Here is a 6,911-nt window from a genome sequence, read left to right as displayed (position 1 = left end):
CTCTATTTCCTGTAACTCAGTCCGCTCCTGCTTTGCCAAGGGAGCGCCACTGTCCTGCTCTGTGACTCAGTTTCCCCTTCCAAGCCTCCAGAATTACACACAGCACAGGGTGTGGAGACCTTGTGGGCATGAGGGGCTTCTCACAATGACACGAAGAACCCACGGTAGTGGGGGTTTTGTTCCTCCTAGCTAGCTGGGTATACCGTCAGAGACCCTCTCATCATGAAGCCTCCTAAGAAACCTGTTTGGGTAGAAGGTCTTCACACCCACCTGGAGAGGAACTGGAGAGTTACTCCTAACTGGACATCAGGAAAACCTGAAGCCGGGGCCATTGGCCAGGAGGTCCCTTCACACGCCCCTCTTGGTGCACCCGGGGTTGACCAGAAGTGAAGCTGAGGGCCAGACCCTAACACCAAGGAGGCTGCCTTCGGATCACGAAGGCCATCTGAAACCTCGCCGCTCTCCGAAGACTGAGGGGTGGGGTGGGGGCATGTTGCTTACTTGTTCCCAGGGCCCCCCCATGGGCAGGGCTAGGGAGCTGCGGATGGCGGGATGGTGGGGCCTCCCACTTCTGGCCTCCCCTCCCCGCAGCCGAGCGATGGGGCCCTCTCACCATGGGAGAACCCCGGCGCCCCTTCCCACCCCACCAGGGCTGGGGTGCACGGCCTCAGGGAGCCTGGCAGGCAGCCCCGGGGAGGGGCCCGAACTTTCCCCGGGCCACACCCTCCACCTCCCGGCCAGGCCGGGCGAGAGGAAACTGAGGCGGGAGGCCGGAGGCGCGGGCGCCGGGCGCGCCCCTGGCACGGTCCCCGGGAGGCGGCGGGCGGGCCTGCTCCGCCCCCGCGCCCGGCCCGAGCAATCCCGCGCCCGCGGGCGGGGCGGGGCCGCTGGCAGCCCCGCCCCGAGGGGGCCGGGCGGGGGCGGCGGGAGGCGTGCGCGCGGCGGCGGCCCGGAGCGCCGGCCGGGGCGTAGCGGGGGGGCCCCCGGGCACTGCCCGGCCCGGGCCATGACCCCCGCTGCTCTCTCTTGCAGGCTCGTCGCCCCGGCCCCCGGAGCCCGGCCGCCGCCGCCGCCGCCGCCGCCTGCGCCCGGGCGGGTCCCGTGCGCCCCGGGCGCGGCTCCGCAGTGAGCCCCCAGCCAGCGGTGAGTGCCCCGCGCCGCGCGCGCCCCGCCGCCCGGCCCGGCGCGGCCCGCCCACCCCCTCCAGAGGACGCCGCGCTCCCCGAGAGTCCGAGCCGGCGGCGTGCACGCCCCGCCGGTTCCGGCGGCGGGAAGGGCGCGCCCGGGGAGGCCAGGGCGTTCCGGGGGGCGGCGGGACACCCTCGCGGGCCCGGGCGTCCCCCCAACTTCTCGCGGACTTTTCCGCCGAGAGGCGGATTTGGGGAAAGTTGGGCCCAGAGCCCCGGCTGTGTGCGCCTTACCCGGCCGGTGGGGGTGTGTCCGCGCGTGGACGCCTCTGGCCCCCCACTCTCCGCCCGGCGCCCCGCGCTGTCACGAGCTCCTCGGGAACGGGCCAGACCGCCATTCCTGAGAGCTGGAAAGGAGCCGGGCCGGGGTGGGGGCAGGAGGCCTCGAGAGGAACCATTTCCCCTCTACGGAGGCTTTCAAACTATATTATTCATGAGCCGCCTCACTTAGGGGCCCCCTGGCCTCCCAGGGCATCAAAGCAGGTTTGCAACCGCAAAGGGCGACCAGTGTGAACGCACGCGCGACTTCTCCGGCCGGCTGAGCTCAGCGGAACCGGGGAACCGGGGGCGGCTCTGGAGACCCGCGACCCGCCGGCCCGGCCGCGTGAGGGGCGGGGTCAAGGGCGTACCGACTCGGCGCCTCTGTTGGGCCGCGGTGGAGCCGCGAGGCGAGTCAGTCCCCACCGCCTTCGCAGCCGGAGGGTCACGGAGGAAGGGCAGGTGGAGGCACTTCTGAGAGAGTGGAGCCTTTGTGGCACAACACCCCATCTTACAGATGGGGAAACTGAGTCTGCGAGAAGCTGAGCTAGACTGGCAGGCCCTGGGGTTTCCTGCCCCACCGTCGGGAATGCCCTCGCCTGTCCAGGCCACACCCACCTTGGGTTCTTTGTCCCACCCTGGGTACCGGTTCCGGATGGATGGATGGATGGATGGATGGATGGATGGATGGATGATTGGTTGGGAGGGAGGGCGGGAGGGTGGCCTGCGGTGTATTTATGGAAAGACTTAATCCCTTCGCAAGCCCCAAGGAGGCTGAAAGTTTCGCCACCTAATCTCCTCTCCCTGGAAGCCCTTCCCTTGCTTGTGGGGTGCCACTCAGTGGGCACTGAGCCGGAGTTTAGGTCACCTCGGAGGCCTGGAGCTGGGAACCTGCCCTCGGTGGCCGTGGGAATGGAGTGATGCTCTCTAAGGTATCCCCAGCACCTGCGGTCCCTATCACCTGCCTGGCCCCTTTTCATCCTCTGACCAAGGAGTGGTGGTGTCCCCATTTTACAGATGAGGACACAGAGGCTTGTAAAATTCATGGGGCGGGTAAGTGGCAAGGCCGGGCCTTGAACCCTGAGCCTGACAGTGAATTGCTCTGGAATATGGCAGGGGTCAGGCCAGGCCTCTGGGACCAGCAAGCGCAACACCTCCCCCCATTAAAGCTTTATGCATGTAGCATATACACATAGGACTATGTGCACATGAAGAGTGTACGCCAGATCCGGAACTAGGAAGTCCCCAGGAATGTCCTCCTGCCCCTCCCAGCGGCACTCTCCCTCAGGTGCCAGCGGTGGGCCCCACGTCTCCCACAGACGTGCCACATCCAGAAACCCTCAGTGGGTGAGCTGGCGGGCTCTCTCTGACGTGGGCTGGTCGTCTGTGGGTCCTATCATCAAGGCTGCTGTGAAAAACAGTTGCATGTTTTGGGGGGCACCTGGCTGGCTCAGTCAGAAAAGCATGTGACTCTTGAGCTCAGGGTTGTGAGTTCGAGACCCTTATTGGGTGTGGAGCCTACTTCAAAAAATTTTTCTTGAAGATTTTATTTATTTGAGAGAGAGAGAGAGATTGAGAATGAGCAGGGGGAGCAGCAGGGAGAGGGAGAAGCAGGTTCCCCGATGAGCAGGGAGCCTGATACGGGAACTCGATCCCGGGACCCCGGGATGGTGACCGAAGCTGAAGGCAGACGCTTAACTGACTGAGCCACGCAGGTGCCCCTAATTGCATACTTTTAAATTAACCCTGTGGTGAATTAATCGTTAACTTGACCTCTAAGAGCATACCCCATATTTTTAAATAAACATTAGTATGGACATAGAACACGAAAAGCTACACAAACTGTAAGCATGGAGCTTGGTTATTACGCAGAGGTTCAGAGCAGGCAGTGAGCAAGTATTTTGCTCAGAGTTACAGGGTCAGTCACAGGGAGGCCAAGGCTGGACCTCAGGTGGCCCAGGCCCCTTCTCCAGGACACAAAAATAGGTGGGGATCTCACGGGGGGGGGGGGGGGGGCCTTGCCCCCCCGCCCCCATGCTCTGTGACTTCCTGTTGGTGAGCCACGGTGGGGGAAGCAGCTGTCCCCGCCTCCCCTCCCCTCCCGAGGAGCTGAGGAGCTCGCAGCCTCCTGCAGGTCCCCAGGCTAAGGTCAGGGAGATGCTCGTGTTTGCACTCCGTGTACCCGGATGGGAGGCGTGTTCACACTTGTAGCATCTGTTCCCGGCACAGACCCTTTGGCTGGAATTGCAGGAATTCTAATCCTGTTACAAAAAGCAAGTGCCTTTTCTAAAGAAGGAAGAAAACCAAGATGTTCCGTGTGCCTGACTAGGAGCCCAGGGTGGCCAGCCCATCCGAACCGTCTTCCCCTGAATGCAGTGAGGAAACAGGCGTGGAGAGCTGGCCCCCGTCCCCCGGCTGCGAGTGGCACCTGGTCCCATGCTCCCTCGGCCGGCCCGCCCACCTAGGCCAACTGTCACATTCCTCAGCTCTGATTCTTCACCCCGGCCCTCTGCTTGGGCTCAAGTGAGGTCTTTGTTCAGTTCAGTGACTCATGACCTCCAGGGGATCTTTCCGATTCCCTCTAGGACGGTACTCTGCAGAGACCGAGACCCGGCTTCCAGCTGGACCCGGCCTTGCACTCACGGTCCCTCTCTGGGCCTCTCTGTCCTCATCTGGGAAGCCCACGTGAGCACCCAGACCACTGCTGTGGAGAGCTGCCGGATTTGGCAAGTAAAATATAGGATATACCTGGCACGGGACGCTCACTCTCGAGGTTGCGAGTTCAAGCCCTACTTTGGGCGCGGAGATTACTTAAAAATAAAATATTTTTTTAAAGATTTTATTTATTTGACAGATCACAGGTAGGCAGAGAGGCAGACAGAGAGAGAGGGGGAAGCAGGCTCCCTGCTGAGCAGAGAGCCCGATGTGGGGCTCGATCCCAGGACCCCGAGATCACGATCAAGCTGAGGGGAGAGGTTTAACCCGCTGAACCACCCAGGTGCCCCAAAAATAAAATCTTAAAAAACAGACAAAACAGGAAACTGGACACCCAATTAAGTTTGAATTGTGAGTTCATGAAGGATTTGGGGTCTGAGTATGTCCCATGCAGAAACTGGCACTGGATATTTTATCTGGAGCCTTTTAACTCCGGCCCCCTCCAGCTCTAGATGCCTAGGACTGCCTCCAAGAGAGACGTGCCCTCGCACTCCAGAGCCCAGCCTCTCTGGTCCACAAAAGTAGTGCCTGAAGGGAGTCAGCCTGCCCCCCCGGGGTCAGCCTTCAAGAAGTTGGGTCTCCCCCCGTCCCTCGGTGGCTCTATGCCGTGGGCTCGGTACTTCGCGTGACTGTGTACTTAGTGCAGAGAATAGCTCGGCTTCCCTTTCTCTGCACGGCAAACGTGTAGGAGGCAAGCCGGGGCACTCCCACCTCTGTGAGCTGGTCATTCCTTCCCGAGTGCTCTGAAAACAGTCGCGGACAGCTCAGCTGAGTGTGTCCCTCCCCTGGAGATGCTCAGGCTTTTAGAGAAGGCGCGTGGTGTGCAAAGCAGCTGACGCGCGGCTCCTGCATCTCTCTCTGAGGCTCGGCGGGGAGGCAGACCCCGCGGCAGGAGGTGTGTGTCATTGCCCTGCCTGCCTCGGTAGAACCCCGCGGTGGCCCCTTGGCAGTAGGGGTGCAAGAAAGAACCTGTTCAACTTCAAGCTGTTGTGCAAATAATCAACAATCTGAGATTTCAAAGGGAACATCGAGGAAAGGGAGGTGTTTCACGCTCCTGCCCAAGTGTGAAAGACGGAATGTTTATACCTGAGCTAGCGGTTCCCTGGGCCTGGCGCTTGCCCCTCTAGCCACGCGAAGGGGGTGGACCCTCCCCCGAGATCACTTCCCTCCCATTGACTCTCTTTTTCCTCGTCGCAGAAACCTGTGCATTTGTACCAAACGCAGCCCTGGGGCCACCCGGGTCGGGCTTCCTGGCCCCGGGACCCCTCAGAGCTCTGTCCCCCCACCCCCATCTGTAAAATGGGGAGGCAGCGGTGATGTCTCTCTCGGGACATTTTCAGGGTGGAGGGGAGTGATTTTTATAATAATCTTGGCCCAGGACCTGACCTCTTAAAATCCTCAGGGAGATGGATACCTATGGGCTCTCACGGCTGGGAGTGGGAGCGGCCTCACTCCCCCCAGTCAGGCCTCCATTCACCCAGCTGTAGAATCAGGCTTCGGCGACTCCCCTTCCGAAGGGCTCGCCCATTCACGGGGCTCTCCCCGCAGTCGCTGCCCGGGCTGGCCGCCTGCCAGCAGCCCCAGCAGCCCCAGCAGCCCCAGCAGCGGGGCGGGGGTGGAGTGGATCACCTGTGGGAGTGTCTCCTCCTGACCCAGCAGCCCAGAGCCGGGGCCCATGATGCGGGACACCCCTAAGGCAGTGCCTTCACAGGAGTGCTTGGGGACAGGACCGTCCCCCAGGCAGGGTGCCTAATATTTGACAGGCGAGGACACACGGGAACCTGGGGGGCCGAACGTCAGCACCTCTGGCTCAGAGATGGCAGTGACTTGCCTGAGGTCACACAGCTCTTGGACCCTGGTTCTTCTTTATTCCTCCGGGCCACTCCCCGCCTGCTGCCTCTGTCCTGTCCTGTGGGGAGGGAGAGGCAGGGTCACGGCCTGTGTGCTGGGATGAGGAACGCCGGTTTGTGACATTTCTCCATCTGGGAATTTTAGGAAGCAGACACAGAGTCGCTGCACACCACATGACCCCTGGACGTGACCTGGCCTGACGCCGCGCAGCTTCTTGTCCCTGTGTCCCCTGAACCCAGGCTGCGGCCAGTGCTGCTTCCTCCTCCTCCTCTTGCTTCCTTGATCCGTCTTCGTTTTCTTGGGGTCGGGCACAGAGGCTGCGGACCCCCGTTGCTGCTTGTGTCCGCTCTTCTTTCCTTGCGTGACTTCTCTTGAAGTAGTTTCAGGCTTCCAGAAAAGCCGCAGGAACACGGAGGAGCCCTCCGAGTCCTTTCCCAGAGATGAAGCCACATTTGCCTTAGGGTCTCTGCGTCTGCACACGCATATGCTGATTTAGCTGACCTGTCGGAGTCACGCTGCAGGCACAGTGGCCTCGAGCCCAGACGGCTGGGCGTGTGTGTCGCAGGAGCCACGAAGGCCTCTCACAAACGCAGGCCGATGACTGAGATCTGAGCCCTGAAAGGTGACCGCATCCGGTCACCTCATAGACAGTTGTCTTTCTTTTGACTATTTCAGTATTGGTCTTTTTTTTTTTTTTTTTTTAAGATTTTACTTATTTATTTGAGAGTGTGGATGAACTATCCTCCCTGTGCCTCTGTGGAGTGGGGATGGGGAACGTCCCAGCCTCTAGGGGCTGTTGTGAGCATTGACCGACCAGCCATCTCCGTCCCGGGCTGTGACGGGCACACAGTGAATGCTCAAGGACCGTTAGTCCTACCGGACTGGCCTTGGGCTCTCTTT

The 6,911-nt window shown here is 61.3% G+C and overlaps 1 protein-coding gene across 1 annotated transcript in view; it reads left to right on the top strand.

Annotated features, from left to right (window-relative positions):
* The first annotated feature begins 1,081 nt into the window (after positions 1-1,081).
* Positions 1,082-6,911, top strand: part of C17H16orf74 (chromosome 17 C16orf74 homolog) — a 29,542-nt gene continuing 23,712 nt past the window's right edge. The window contains exon 1 of the mRNA XM_059381485.1: positions 1,082-1,143. The gene's annotated coding sequence lies outside the window, so the exon portion shown is untranslated. The remainder of the gene's footprint in view (positions 1,144-6,911) is intronic.

The sequence above is a fragment of the Mustela nigripes genome, chromosome 17 (assembly GCF_022355385.1).
Source record: "Mustela nigripes isolate SB6536 chromosome 17, MUSNIG.SB6536, whole genome shotgun sequence".
Classification (NCBI taxonomy): Eukaryota; Metazoa; Chordata; class Mammalia; order Carnivora; family Mustelidae; genus Mustela; species Mustela nigripes.
The sequence above is the reverse complement of the archived record's forward strand: the minus strand, read 5'-3'. Positions and strand labels throughout refer to the sequence as shown.